At 41.8% G+C, this 14,939-nt stretch overlaps 1 protein-coding gene across 1 annotated transcript in view; it reads left to right on the plus strand.

Annotated features, from left to right (window-relative positions):
- The first annotated feature begins 413 nt into the window (after positions 1-413).
- Positions 414-14,939, plus strand: part of LOC309633054 (spermatogenesis-associated protein 31D4-like) — a 212,198-nt gene continuing 197,672 nt past the window's right edge. The window contains exon 1 of the mRNA XM_082401359.1: positions 414-612. The gene's annotated coding sequence lies outside the window, so the exon portion shown is untranslated. The remainder of the gene's footprint in view (positions 613-14,939) is intronic.

The raw sequence follows: 14,939 nt of genomic DNA on the forward strand, positions 1-14,939 counted from the left end.
CGCCGAGGGCCACCGGAGGTCCGGGTTGGTGGCGCGGGTCCCGCCCGGCCGTGCGAGGGTGGGGGTGGCGCAGTCGGCTGCCTCGGGGACGCGGAGCACAGGGTACCCGCCGCCGCCGCCGCCGCCGCTGCTCCTGCAGCCGCCGCTGCCGCCGCCACCGCCGCCCGCGCCTCTCGCGCCGGTTACATTAACACGCGGTTTCACACTCCGGAGCTAACCAGCGCCGGCCCCGCCCAGCCCCGCGCGGGCGGGGGGCGCGAGCGCTGAGCAGGCGGGGGACGTGGGCCCGCTCGGGTGGAGGGGGGAGCGGGAAGGCCCGCGTCAGCCAATCGCGTGCGCCGCGCCCAACGTGGGGTGCTGACGCAACGCCTCCTCAGAGCCTATGGCAGCGCGGCACCGAACGGGCTGTCTCCCCCTGCCCCCCTCTCTTCCACCCTGCTCGCTTCCATCTCCGCCATCTCCCCCGTCTCCCCTCCCATCCACCCCCACCCCTCCTCCGCCAGCCGCGTCCTCCCGGGCTCGGTGAGGAACTGTTCCTGGAGGAGCCGCGGGACGCCGAAACCAGCCAATGGGAAGCGGCGAGACGCGGAGATTGGCACTGTAGATGGGAAGGTCGGTGGGAAGGAGAGCGGCGGGGCCGGGCTGTCAATCAAAGTAACGTGGGGCAGCAGAGGGAGCGCGCGGGAGCGCGCGAGCGGGAGGGACCCGCGAGTGTGCAGCCGCGGAACCTGGGGACTCGAGTGTGCAAAAATCCTGCCACTTGTTCACTTTCCCTTTAACGAAAATCCTCAGATCTCAGTGAAAGTAACTCAGAGACTAACCGCGTAGTTTCTAATGAGGGAGAATGGGTGCTTTTTGTTGGTTCGAGCCAAACGCGTCTTTCGAAGCTGGGCCCTTGTTTGATGCTACTCTTGAAAGTGAGGTCACATTCAAAAATTTCTCTGAGGGTTGTTTTTCCTTGAGCTGCCTTTTCGCGGACTCACGAGGAGTGGACTGTGCACTTCGTGGAAAATGCATAAATGGGCAACTCATTGGCTGGCGTACGTACACCAGCGGCTTAAGACTAGGCTTTTGATGCCCACGCCCCCTTTTGCACCGAAGGTGGTAGGAATTGGTTTTTATTGGAGTATTTCAAACCACTTTGCAAAAAGATTGGCCTGACTTGGTTTGGCGGGAAGGATACCCGCGGTGCTGCCAGGGTAGGGCACACGCGTCCCAGTCACAGGTGCGTTGTTTTGCCCGCGGCGCGGAATCTCGGGTCCTTCTCTTGATAGTCCTGATTTCGTTGTGTTGGGAAGTAGAGGGCTGCTGAGAGTTTTAGGGGCCTCTCAGCAACATGACCACGAGTCTGTTTCCAATTACTGGAAACAAAGGGAGACAATGGGATAAACAGCATTGAGACCTGAAAAACCTGTCCTGCCCACCCCATCCCCGTAGTTCGCGTGGTACCCACCCACCCCCGGCAGAAATGTGTAAGGAGCTAGATGGGAAGCGTTGGGTAAAGGACGTGGAAAAAATTCTTATGAGGTGGAACTTGACTTTAAAAGGATTTTGAGATTTTAAATAAACAGGGCATACTGCGTCAATCTCCAGTTTTTGTCTGTTTTTCTAAGTACATCCCACAGAAAACCTTCAATATTGCCGCATTTATGCTTGAGTTTAGAGAGCAGTTCAGTTGAGCTATTTCCACATGATTGGTACGTGAATAATGCTGTTTTAGCCAAATGGTGGTGAATTCTTCCATGAGAAAGACACATCTTTGACAAGCATTCATCTTATGTTGGAACATACTTAAGTTTTTGGTGTTAATGGTCTCCGTGTTACCATTATTTTACTTTCAAGAGAGTTAGGGAAACGCATTTATTTAAACAGAAATACAATTTATTCGAAGATTTGCTTTTACAGCGATCTTTTTCTTGAAATATTAAAAGAATCATTTTAGATAATACATTTCACTGGTGGAGTTCTTAAATATGTATGATATTGATTTGTCTATAATTGGATCAATCCCAAATATCAATATAAATGAAAAATTAAAGGAGTGATTTTAGCCAGTCTGTACAACACCATAGTAATTCTCAAACAAGTTCAGCATTGTGGCTCATTAAGTGGGGTAAGGGAGGGGTTCTGTTATTCATTTTGCTGACATGGGAAATGAATAGGAAGGAAGCACTGCCCCTTTTCTTGGTTAAACTTGGTGATGATGAGAGCAGGCTTGCCCCACATACAGAACTTTCTGAATCATACTGCCATGAGCAGCTAAGCTTTGCCCGTTGGCAACCTGTGTGCCTTGAAATCATGTAGTGAATGGGCCACCTATACCAATCTGTGGTTGGTTCATCCCATAACCAGCTCCGGGATTGTGTAGAAAGTGCTTAGATGCCACAAATATGCCTGTGCATGCTGGGACAACTAGGGCAACTGAGACTTTTCTCTGGCTTACCCAAGCTTTACTTTGATTTACTGGCACACGCTGGTACTTAACTTTAAGTAGAGAAGTTAGAACAGGAACAAAACTGTTGCTACTTCTTTTTCTCTCCCCTCCCCATCTCCTTCAAAATCAGTTCTAACACATTGTTTTTAAATGTTCTCTAATATAACTGTTCACAGCAAACATGTCTACTCACCGTATTTCCTAGTTTGCCAAGGGTAAAAATTAGAAATTCTCTTTTAACTAGTGCTTCTTTACCAGTAGAGTTTGAATCACCAGGCTTTCTGATTTCCTTATGATGTAGTATCTGGAGAAAAGAAAGAGTACTGATTTGAAAATTGGAAGGCCTTTAATTGTTTGCATGAAGATGGTCGGTTTTTGATGGCTTCTTTCTCTTACAGCATATCCTCCTTAAGAGAGGAGGCTGGGCCCTTTTTCAAGGTCATGTTTTCTATGTGATTGTCATGCTGTAATAATTATACTACAAAACTCTCATCAAACTGCATTACAAATGATGGTGTTTAAACAATCAAGTAGCTTTAATCTTATGTTTTAAATAAATAATATATGTGCAGATTGCCTACAGCCTTTTTAAAGGAAAATAGTCCTACTCACGAAATCTATAATTTTGGTCTGCTGTTTAAAGTCTGTTAACCACAATCTTCTTTACCTTTAACATATTCATGTGTTGATGATGTTTTTTACATGAAATAATGTTAAGTACCCCTTGTCCATAGGAAATTGTCTCTGAAAAAAGTTCCCTCTTTATCCTCTGCAAAAGAAACAAAAAGATTGCCAGATTATTTATTTTATCATTGATGCATATATGAGTATATTTCCATTCGTTGCTGAGTTATCAGATTTTCAACTCACCAATAGTATAAGTGATTACAAAAACTAGGTCCTATCTATAGTATAGGTACTAGACACAATGGGAAAAATTATGAATGCTGGTCATAGAAATTATGCATCTTTTAAATCTATTACTGTTTTATTTGAAATAAATAATTATGCACATTTTTAAAAGATCACTTTTGTCATTTTCTCTTCCTTTCAGCTGTTATACATTTCCTCATTTGACTTGTTTTTTTTTAACTGGAAGTGTTCTTAAACCTAAGAATGTAGGGTCCAGAAGAAATCTTCCGAGCATTGCTTTAAAACCTTTTTTCCCCTCACCACTTTACCAAAGAAAAGGGCAGGATGGGCATGGTGGATGGAGGGGAGAAAGCAGAGAAGAAAGAAAAAAAAAAAGTCAGTAGCAGATCCATGCAGCAGTAAAACCTCAAATAAAATCACATCCAAAGAATCTCTTGCGGTTTCACACAATATGGTAAAATTAGAGATTGCAGGAAACCAACTAAATTAAACGGGGAGCATTTGAAGAGAAACGAGCAGACTTTATGAAAATGACACATTGACTGACCAGTATGCTTTTTTTATCAACAATTTCTTTGTTAAGACGCAGATCAAAGGAACCTGCATATGTTTTCATTTTGTTCTAACTAGAAAATTACATCCAGATGTTTAATAGGCATTTGGTTGGTTTTTCAGCATTGATTAGATATGTTGGTTCTGTTTGCTTACAAGTGTAGCCGGATCATTAGCTAATGCAAAGAAATGTTTGCTGGGAGTTGCTAATTAGGGCTTTTGGAAACCCTCCATGCTCAAGAACAATTTGTACAGTGGCCAGAGAACTTGTGGGACTTGGGGAAGTTGTTTTCCTTTCTCTGTCAGGGTGGGGAGAAGCAGACAGCCCAGTTCCCTAATCTCTTTTTGCCTAGGGGGATTGCGATGCTATCCCTGAGGACTGGAGTGCAAATAAATTAGGAAGAGACCACACAGGCACTCCAAACCCAGAGATAAATGTGCTCTTTCTGGAACCACCACCATGCTGTCTTTGGGGGTTGGGGGAGCGAACATCTAAAACGCTGAACATTAACATGTCGAAGATGCTTGGTGCTAATGTTATCAAATACACAGCCTTTTAAAGTATACTTTAGAGACAGATGGGAAAGCCCTTTATGATAAACGAGTGTACTTGAATTCATTACTGTAGTACTTATAATTGAAAATGTCTCCTTTGCAATTTCAGTACTTTTACAGGGTACAAGAGACCAAGCTTTGGAAGGGGGAGGCTGGGGCTCGCGAACGGAGTGAGGGCGCGTAATTTTGGAGACGAGGATGAGACTGGGAGGAAATGCAGTGTTTACTTTCACAGCCCACTCACTTGTTTACCTTGTTGAAGCCCCAAAACTTGTCGGAGATTAGCCGTTCACACGGTATTCAAATAAACTGAGAATTTGAGGCACCAGGCGGATAAACTTCTTAGCTGGCCAATCATGTTTTTAAAAACACTTGGCCTGCGGAAGAACACCACCTCAGCCGGGGCGAATTTTGTTTATGCAAGTCTGAACTTCTAGAGAGGTGTAGGTCCAAAATAGCCTGTGTTGAGAAGTCATCCTAGAGGTGCAGATACAAATGTTCCTCTACATCTCACCGCCCCTTCCAGGCCTGCTTACATCTCTTGCCCATGTTTGGCACACGTGTTAATTTGTTAATGTGGACTGGTAAAAGTTGGGATAATACACTTTTTTGTTGTTTTTTTTTAATCCTTTAGGTTTAGCATTTAGCTCAACAGAAGCTTAAGGGCATTTGGTAGACAAAAGAACAAGTAGTTAAAGGAAGCACCTTTGACGGCTCCTTCCCATATTCGCATAATGGAGCAAACCCTGGCCACTTAATACTCTCTGCAATGACCCACCTTGCTGCAGGCCTTGGACTTGCTAGGAAACCAATCTTAAACAGGGGCACCTTTCCTCTGGCCTTAAAAGCCTTTGCTTTTGACAGTATTATTTAAATAACTTTTCTTCCTGAAGCTAGCAATTTCTCTGAAGGGTTAAAGCTGAGTCCAGCTAATCTCTGATTGCTTGGTGCTCCTCACGGTTGAAGGCAGGCGAACTCTGGAGATGAGAAAGGGGCTAGAAGGCAAGTGAATATTCCAGATACCTCCATGGCTTCTAGAATGCTAAGTCTAGACCTAGATGAACAAGTCAAGTGACATAATTAAGGAATGTTGGAACATTTCACAAGACGACTGGCCTGGGCTCTTTAAAAAGTCAACGTCGTGAGAGGGAGAAAAAAAAATGGGGAAGGACTGTTCCCTAAAAACAAAGACATATGATGAAAATGCAATATCTGAATCTTTATTGGCTCCTGGTTCAAAAAACCCCAGCAACTATAAAAGATGTTTTTGGGTAGTTTTAATGTGGACTGGATATTAGGTAATACGGAATTATGGCTAATTTTTTTTTTAATGTGAGAATTGTGGTCGTGTCAGAGGATGTTCTCAGAGGATGCATGGTGATACATGCAACATCAAATGATGTCTGCAACTGCAGAAAAAAAGTGTGGAAAAAGAGAAAGCAAATTTGACAAAAAGTCTACAGTTATAGAATTTAGGGATAGAATCTGCAGCTATTCATTTTACTATCCTTTCAACTTTTCTGTATGTTTGACATTTTTCATGATAAAAAGTGGAAAGCCATTTTAGGTTCATTGTCTACATCTTTTTCTTCATATGTTAATGGAAAGTCCCTTCGTAGTTGAAAGATTGGCTTATGAGCTTCCCTGGTGGCGTAGTGGTTAAGAATCCACCTGCCAATGCAGGGGACGTGGGTTTGAGCCCTGGTCCGGGAAGATCCCACATGCCGCAGAGCAACTAAGCCCGTGTGCCACAACTACTGAGCGCGCATGCCTAGAGCCCGTGCTCCGCAACAAGAGAAGCCACCACAGTGAGAAGCCCGCGCACCACAATGAAGAGTAGCCCCCCTCGCCGCAACTAGAGAAAGCCCGCGCACAGCAACAAAGACCCAACTTAGCCAAAAAATAAATAAATAAAAAGATTGGCTTATGATGTTTCTACTTTTAAAGAGTACGAAAAAGTTGGCAATCATTTTCTTTTTTTCCCCGGATCATGTTAAAGCTATTGTATGAACACCCAAAGTATTACCTGGTGTTTTTCTCTGGATCTTTTAGTTCTTGTATTATGTATGATATTTTATTTTTGTTTGTTTTTTTCTGCAGTCTCAAATGTCCCTTAGTTATCAATTAACATAAAACGGAAATCTTTAAATAAATTAGGACATTACATTAGCAATCCTCTAATGCATCGTTTTGTGGGCCATCAAGCTCTGAATCACCAGAAAATCTACCATAAAATAAAAAACTGCTTACGTATTAAGAATAAGGTAGTAGCAAATAAATTTTATTTCAGTTTCTTAATTCCCATTATAAATAGTTGTTCTCCTGACCTTTTCATCACTTGAACCCAGAAGTGAAATTTATAAATTGTTAGTTTGATTTGGAAATTTCCTTAATATTTTGAAATATAATGCTGAAACAGATTATTGCTCTGTGTACTAAGCTTTAAATATTAATCTTGTAAAGAAATGAAAATAGCACTAAATCTTGGATGCTGATATTATGATCATCTAGAATCACAGAGGCACATATTTATGATGTGCAAATAAACAGTTTTCCAAAAAGTTGTGAAAAGTGACAAGGCATAATCTGAGGGTTGACAGTTGGAATGCCCCATCCATCAATTTTTTCTCTTTAATCATGGCTATTTAGCATGATTTTGTTTTTCCTATCACCATTATGTTGACTGAAAGGAAACATTCTGTGACAATGGTAAGCAGATTCCAGTCTGTGTGTGAACAGATTAAATTCACAACTTCCAGTGAAAAACCTGAGTGCATTAAAGGGAGGCAAATATGAAAATATAGGAAAACCAGTACTTTTTACACAGTGTCCAATATATCTAGCCACCATCCACATAAGCAATGCTTATGTAAAATGAAAAAGATACAAATAACTCTTTCACCATGACAGAAAAAGCCCCATGGGGACAGAGTTACCATTCTGGTTTCCCCCATTGGCAGTCTCCACACTTCAGAAGAACTGGCAAGCTACAATTGGCAATTGAAAAAGTGTTACAAAACACTGACAAGTATCAGAGAAATGTTGATTAATGTAAACAGCCTGCCTCAAGGAATAATACCTTTCTTAAGAAAACTGGTTTCTAATTAGCGTTCCTATGGATATGGGTATCTCCAGGTAACTCCAGGAAGTTTTTCAAGAAGTTATTTGCCTTTGCTGTTGAGTGGAGGCATCATCATATTTATATCTTTAATTTCTGAAAACTTAAAAAAATTGGTAGGTTAAAAAGTCAATGGACCTTCATAAAAAAGAACAAATTTTGCCATTTGCAGAAACATGGATGGACTTGGAGGGTATTATGCTAAGTGAAATAAGTCACAGAGAAAGACAGATACTGTATACTATCACTTATATGTGGAATCTAAAAAATACAACAAACTAGTGACTATAACAAGAAAAGAAGCAAACTCACAGCTACAGAGAACAAACTAGTGGTTACCAGTAGGTGGATGGGGTGGGAGGAGTGGCAGGTATAAACCATTGGGTGTAAGATAGGCTCAAGGACGTATTTTACAACACAGGGAATAGCCAATACTTTGTAATAATTGTAAATGGAATATAAGCTTTATAAAATTGTATAAAAAGTAAGTAGTCAATCAATGGACCTTAAAAAGGACGGAAATTCTGACACATGCTACAACATGGAGGACATTATGCTAGTGAAATAAGCCAGATACAAAAAGACAAATACTTTATGATTCTACTTATATGAGGTACCTAGAGTAGGCAAATTCATAGACAGAAAAGAGAACTGAGGTTGTCAGAGGCTGGGGAGAGGAAAGGGTGGGGAGTTATTGCTTAACAGGTACAGAGTTTTAGTTTTGCAAGATGGATGGAGTTCTGTGGATGGATGGTGGTGATGGCACCACAACAGTGTGAATGTACTTAATGACACTGAACTGTGCATTTCAAAATGGTTAAGATGATAAATTTTATGTGTATGTTACCAATTATTTTTTTAAAGTGAGTAGGAATCCTTTTTTTGGTTATGTACCAGTTTTACAGTGGATTCTTATCCTATTCATTTCCTGAAGGTCTGCATACCATTGTTTGTTTATTGAGCACTTACTACGAGTCAGGCACTGTTGTAAGTGCTTTATTGTTTGTATTACCTCATTTGACCCTCAAGGCATTTCTATTACCATCCCTGTTTTACTGACCAGAAACCTGAGGCCCAGAGTCACTCGTAGGAGAGCTGGGTTTTGAACCCTGGTATTCCGGAGAACTCACTATCAGCCACTGGCCACAGCGAGTACTAGTTACCATTCAGAGTGCCATTTCTTATTCTCTCCTCAAATTCCTCATTGATCTATTGATAGAAAAACACATATGTATTTTGCTCACAAGCTTGGTAGGCTTTCTTAGTACTTTAGAGGTGAGGTTGATAATTTAAGAATTTATATTCCTGCAAACAGAGCTCCCTCGGAGCTCTAGAACTGTGTCTGCCAGCAGAGAAATGCAGCCACCTTCAGTTGTGTGCTTTCTGGCAGCACCTGATCCATACCCCAAATTACAGTTCAGCAAGAAAAGATGGGCTCAGTAGCCAGCTGAAGCAGAGGAATGCTGGAGACAGCAAGTCTTAATTTCAACTAGGACAGCAAAGCAACTGTCCTGATTCACAACGTTGCAAATATTACAATTCTTAAAAATAAAAAAAGCAGGGGGATATATAGAGTTCTGTGATTAATGATGCTTTGGGATGTCCCGGTAATGGTAGACGTGTAGTCTGGGTCCTGATAATATGTTTGGAAACATTTGACCTGTTGAATGTAAATGGATTGTTTCTATCCTCCAAAACCCTCTTAAAATCAATGGATTTTGAGTATCTTTGGCCATGAACCATACTAAGAAATATATCTTAAAAATCTCAGTTCAGTTCTCTCTCTTTCACATACACAGGGGTCATATACACAGGTTGCAACGCAATTTTAAAACACTAAATTATGTTATTGTACTAGTCGGGGTTCTCCAGAGGAACAGAACCAATAGGAGAGAAAGAGAAGAGATTTATTAAAGGAATTGACCCATGCAGTTATGGAGGTCATGAATCTGCCATCTGTAAGTCGGAGAACCAGGAAAGCCAGTGGTACAATTCAGTTTGAGTCTGAAGACCTGAGAACCAAGGGGCTACTTGTGTAAGTCCCAGAGTCCAAAGGCTAGGGAACCAGGAGCTTGACACCCCAGCTCAAGAAGAGAGGAGAGCTCGCCCTTCCTCCTTTTTGTTCTGTTTGGAGGCCCCCAATGGATTGGACGATGCCCACCCGCATTGGTGATGGTGATCTTGACTTAGTCTACTGAATCAAATGCTTATTTCCAGAAGCGTCCTCACGGACACACCCAGACTGCTTTGTCAACTATCTGAGCATCCCTTAGCCCAGTCAAGGTGACACCTAAAGTGAACCATTACAGCTATAGAATTTTTCATTTTGATTATTAACAACTTCAGCTTATGGAAAGTCATTAACCCCAAAACCATATTCATGCAAAATGGCGACACAAGTCTACTCAATAACATTAGGTCAGATTGTTCCTTCCTTTACACTTTTGGCAATGATAACTCATAATCCCTACCTTAAATGCCGCTACAAAGTTCCAGATCAATAGGATTCAAAGCTCTTCAGAGAATTTCCTGCATAATTCTTTTGTCCCTCCCTTCTCTGCTGTCCCTTTTCTGCCTCAAGTTTCCATCTCCCCTCTCAGCATCCCCATCCTATCACCCACATCCCATGGCATCCCTCATCCTCCTCCCTGCCCCATCCTACCCCAAGCCTAGAGTGGTTTAACAAAAAGAGTACCAGACTCAGAAACAGAGGGTCCTGAAATGGAATCGCTATCTGCCTCTTACTATATGACCTTGGGCAAACTACTCCCCTCTCTGAGCATCAGTTTCCTCACCTATAAAACCAGGATAACAGCACAGGTCTCTCAAGGTGGTTGCCTGGACTGAAAGAGATAAGCTGAGATAACACAGTATCCTGCTTCACTCAGTGCTTGATCCTGAGAACCTTGTTCCTTTTCCTCTTTTGCCTGGGGCTTGATGAAGGCCCTACCCTAGGTTACTAGGAGCTGGGGGATTACCACCCCTGCTATTATGCATCCTTGAAAATCAGATAGCAGCACAGATTCTAAAAGTGTGTTCTGTGGAACTCTAGTCCAACCATGGCCCAATACTCTAGGGCCCAAGAAATACGTCACCATGGTGTTTCTTGGAGGCAGGAGCCTTGGATCTTGAATGTCTTACCATTCATAGACTGTTTCATACTCAAGGAAAAACACCCCTGGTACATATATCTCTTTTGGAAGTGAAAATACAATTTGGGGTGGGAGTGCTATGAAAACAAATAATGAACAACATACAATGGTTATTTTGGGTGGCTAAATGCCCTGAGTTCCCCATTTAGATAATACAATAAGAAAAATGTGGCTAACCAGTGAGAGGTTAATGGAATTATGTCTCAAATACGCTCTTCTTGAGTGTCACACCATCTCACCCAATGAATGTGAAGCTGTGCGTTGGGAAGACCTTGAGAAACACATATAGAAATTATAATATCTAATCAGTCAATTATATATTAACTGAACTCTTTTGAGGAATGTGATCTGGCCTAGGATTCTTTTTGAACTGGGAACTTCCACTTTCCTTTTACATCATCTATTTTATTAGCGATGGCCAAAGCCTCTCAATCTGTGAATAAGATTTAGTGAGAATTGATGAGCCCTGGCTAAGTAAGAACCCTAATGGCCGTGGGTTGCTGTTCTGTAGTAGAAGTCAAACTCAATTATCTTTATTTTTATTTTTTAATTTATTTATTTTTGGCTGTGTTGGGTCTTCCTTGCGCGCGTGCTTTCTCTAGTTGCGGCGAGCGGGGGCTACTCTTCGCTGCCGTGCGCTGTCTTCTCATTGCGGTGGCTTCTCTTGTTGTGGAGCACGGGCTGTAGTCACGCAGGCTTCAGTAGTTGTGGCTCGCAGGCTCTAGAGCGCAGGCTCAGTAGTTGTGGCGCACGGGCTTAGTTGCTCCGTGGCATGTGGGAACTTGCCGGACCCGGGCTCGAACCCGTGTCCCGTGCATTGGCAGGCGGATTCTTAACCACTACGCCACCAGGGAAACCCCCTGAATTATCTTTAAATTCAACAATTCTCTGTCAACCAAGGGACTCTTTAGGACCTCTTCTATGTGTCTTTCTTCATTTGAAATCTTTTGTTTGAAATCAGGCCTACTTTAGAAAGACAAAAAAATTGAAATACAAAACCTTCATTTATGAGGAGAGTGAAAGGAAAAGAAGGGATTTTTCTTTCTAGATTTGGCTTTTTCCAGTAAGGATGATTAAACCATCGGGTAAACAATCTTGGCTACTCAGATCAGACTTAAAAAAAAAATCCAAAACCCTCATGATTTATAAAGCGTAGTATGCTTAGCATTGCTGTGTACAGAGACCAGTTCTACCAGCTTTTACATCTCTGTTGCTCCCTTCCCCCACTGCAGCCATTTAAGGGGGAGTTCTATTTGGGAAGATAGAACAAAGCCTATTTTTATGCTGTGAACAGTGCAGAGCTCCCAGTGGTGGAGGAGGGGAGAAGAGGAACGAATAATGAACAAGGAAGAGAAGGTGGTACTTAGTTCTCCTTAAATTTTACTTAGTAAGAATTCCTTCAGTGTCAAATGGGAGGCATATCTAGAATTTGCAGTCTGTCAACTCGTATCCAATGTCTTCAAACAAACCCCAGGAAACACAGTCCTCTTTTTCAATAAACATGTTCACATAATAATACATTAGCAGACATTAGGACCAACATGGACTGGAACGTCCACAGTTACACTGGGCTAGAATTACGAAATTCTTTCTAGGAATGAAGTATTCTCGTTTCCATCATTCTTTTGGGTTGAGTATGGAAGACAACATGGTTTGGGGGAAAGGCCAGGGGTGTGGGTGTTGGTTGTGGATGGAGGATGTTAATGATGGGAACTTTTTTTTTTTTTGGCTGTGTTGGGTCTTCCTTTCTGTGCGAGGGCTTTCTCCAGTTGCGGCAAGCGGAGGCCACTCTTCATCGCGGTGCGCGGGCCTCTCACTATCGCGGCCTCTCTTGTTGCGGAGCACAGGCTCCAGACGCGCAGGCTCAGTAGCTGTGGCTCACGGGCCTAGTTGCTCCGCCGCATGTGGGATCTTCCCAGACCAGGGCTCGAACCCGTGTCCCCTGCAGGCGGATTCTCAACCACTGTGCCACCAGGGAAGCCCAATGATGGGAACTTTTTATTTCCAGTGCAAAAAGAGCATAAGATGTTCCTCCTGTGAACCCTGTCATTCACATTCTTGAAAAGTGTTTTGAAAGGATTCTGCATAGTTCTACAATCTCATCAGATACCCAGTAGGAATCTCAAGCTGGATTTAGTTTCACTGAATTTAGCTCAGTGGTCTATACAATTCTTCCATATGAAAAGGGAATCAGTAGGGAAACAGCCTCTTCAAATATTGGCTTTAGTACTCAGAAAAGTACAGATCCTGTGCAATCCAGCAAGCCTTTAAAGTGAATGGAATTTCTTTGGTGAAGTGGGTTTTTTTCCAGCCACAACAACTCTTTTAGGGGCTAATGCCCTACTCATGAAGCTCCATTTGTAGACCTTTTCAGGAGCCATCTAGATAGTATCATTCACCTGGGCTGTTGGTCCTCAGTAGGTGGACATTTTCTACTTTTTTAATTCATTAAGACTTAGCTGCCCCATGTTTCATTTGGGGGGATTAAATGGAAATTAAGTTATGAAGCATAATTCATTCCAGGTGACAAGTTATGAACCGGTATGTTTATTTGGATGTACCAAAAACACGGTTCTGTCCTGGCTTTGAGGACATCAGGAACTATATAAAAGTTAATTCCTCTTTCAGAGAGTGCACAGTATAGCTGGGAAATCAAACTTATACTTTATTTTTAAAAATTTTATTGAAGTATAGTTGATTTACAACGTTGTATTTAATTTTTGCTGTACGGCAAGGTGACTCAGTTATACATATATATATATACATTCTTTTCCATTATGGTTTATCAAAGGATATTGAATATAGTTCCCTGTGCTCTACAGTAGGACCTTGTTGTTTATCCATCCTATATATAGTAGTTTGCAGCTGTTAATCCCAACATCCCAGTCCTTCCCTCCTCCTCTCTGCCTCCCCCTTGGCAACCACAAGTCTGTTCTCTATATCTTTGAGTCTGTTTTTGTTTCGTAGATATGTTCATTTGTGTCGTGTTTTAGATTCCACATATAAGTGATATCACATGGTATTTGTCTTTCTCTTTCTGACTTACTTCGTCCTTGTTGGTTATCAATTTTAAATATAGCAGTGTGTACATGTCAATCCCAAACTCCCTATTTATCCCTCCCTGCCGCGCTTCCCTCCTGGTAACCATAAGTTCATTATCTAAGTCTGTGAGTCTGTTTCTGTTTTGTAAATGAGTTCATTTGTATCTTTTTTTTTAATTCTGCATATAAGCGATATCATACGGTATAAGCAATATCATACAATATTTCTCTTTCTCTGTCTGACTTACTTTACTCAATATGACAATCTCTAGGTCCATCCATGTTGCTGCAAATGGTATTATTTCATTCTTTTTAATGGCTGAGTAATATTCCATGTCATATATATATATATATATATATACATACACACACACACATATACCGCATCTTCTTTATCCATTCATCTGTCGATGGACATTTAGGTTGTCTCCATGCCTTAGCTATTGTAAATAGTACTGCTATGAACATAGGAGTGCATGTAACTTTTTGAATTACAGTTTTGTCTGGGTATATGCCCGGGAGTGGGATTGCTGGATCTTATGGCAACTCTGTTTTTATATACTTACACTTTAAATGATGAGTACTAACAACAACAAAAAAACTTTAAGACAGTTCATGCTAAGGATCAAATGAGTGTAACGTTCAATGAGCCCTGTAGGAATTAGTGGAGCCATGTGCCCGGAAATGGTATCATGAAGTCTTCAATACCTCACTGAGGGACTCAAATTCTTTCAGGTGGCACTGAGCCTTGAGGCTATGCTCCTGGTAGGGAACAACCAAATACTGACATATTTCATTCTCTCACACAAATAAAGACTAATTTTACTAGCAGAAAATGGCTCATAGCTACACAGTTTAAAGTAAAAGCCGTGAGTACAGCTTCATGAAAAATCTGGCTATCGAGCTAGGCCTGGGCAACTGTCTTTGAGCTTTGCCAATAATATTTGTTTTCTACTCCTTAATTCCTTCCAAATACTCATAGCACCAAAGGTATAAAAAACTTATAGGGTGAAGACTTAAGTTTAAAAGTTCTATCCATTAACTTAATTTGATCTTCAGTGGGTGAAGAACGGGCCCAGAGAAGGCTGTCATTGTTCGATTTTAGCAATGAATTACTTTGGCGCAGCTCCTGAAACACTCGCATCCTCTAAAGCGTAATTTTGGGACCATTTGCAAACTGTAGGAGTGATCAGAGGGGGATCTTCAGGTGCCAT

Source organism: Balaenoptera borealis (assembly GCF_965194805.1).
Source record: "Balaenoptera borealis genome assembly, chromosome: 8".
NCBI lineage: Eukaryota > Metazoa > Chordata > Mammalia > Artiodactyla > Balaenopteridae > Balaenoptera > Balaenoptera borealis.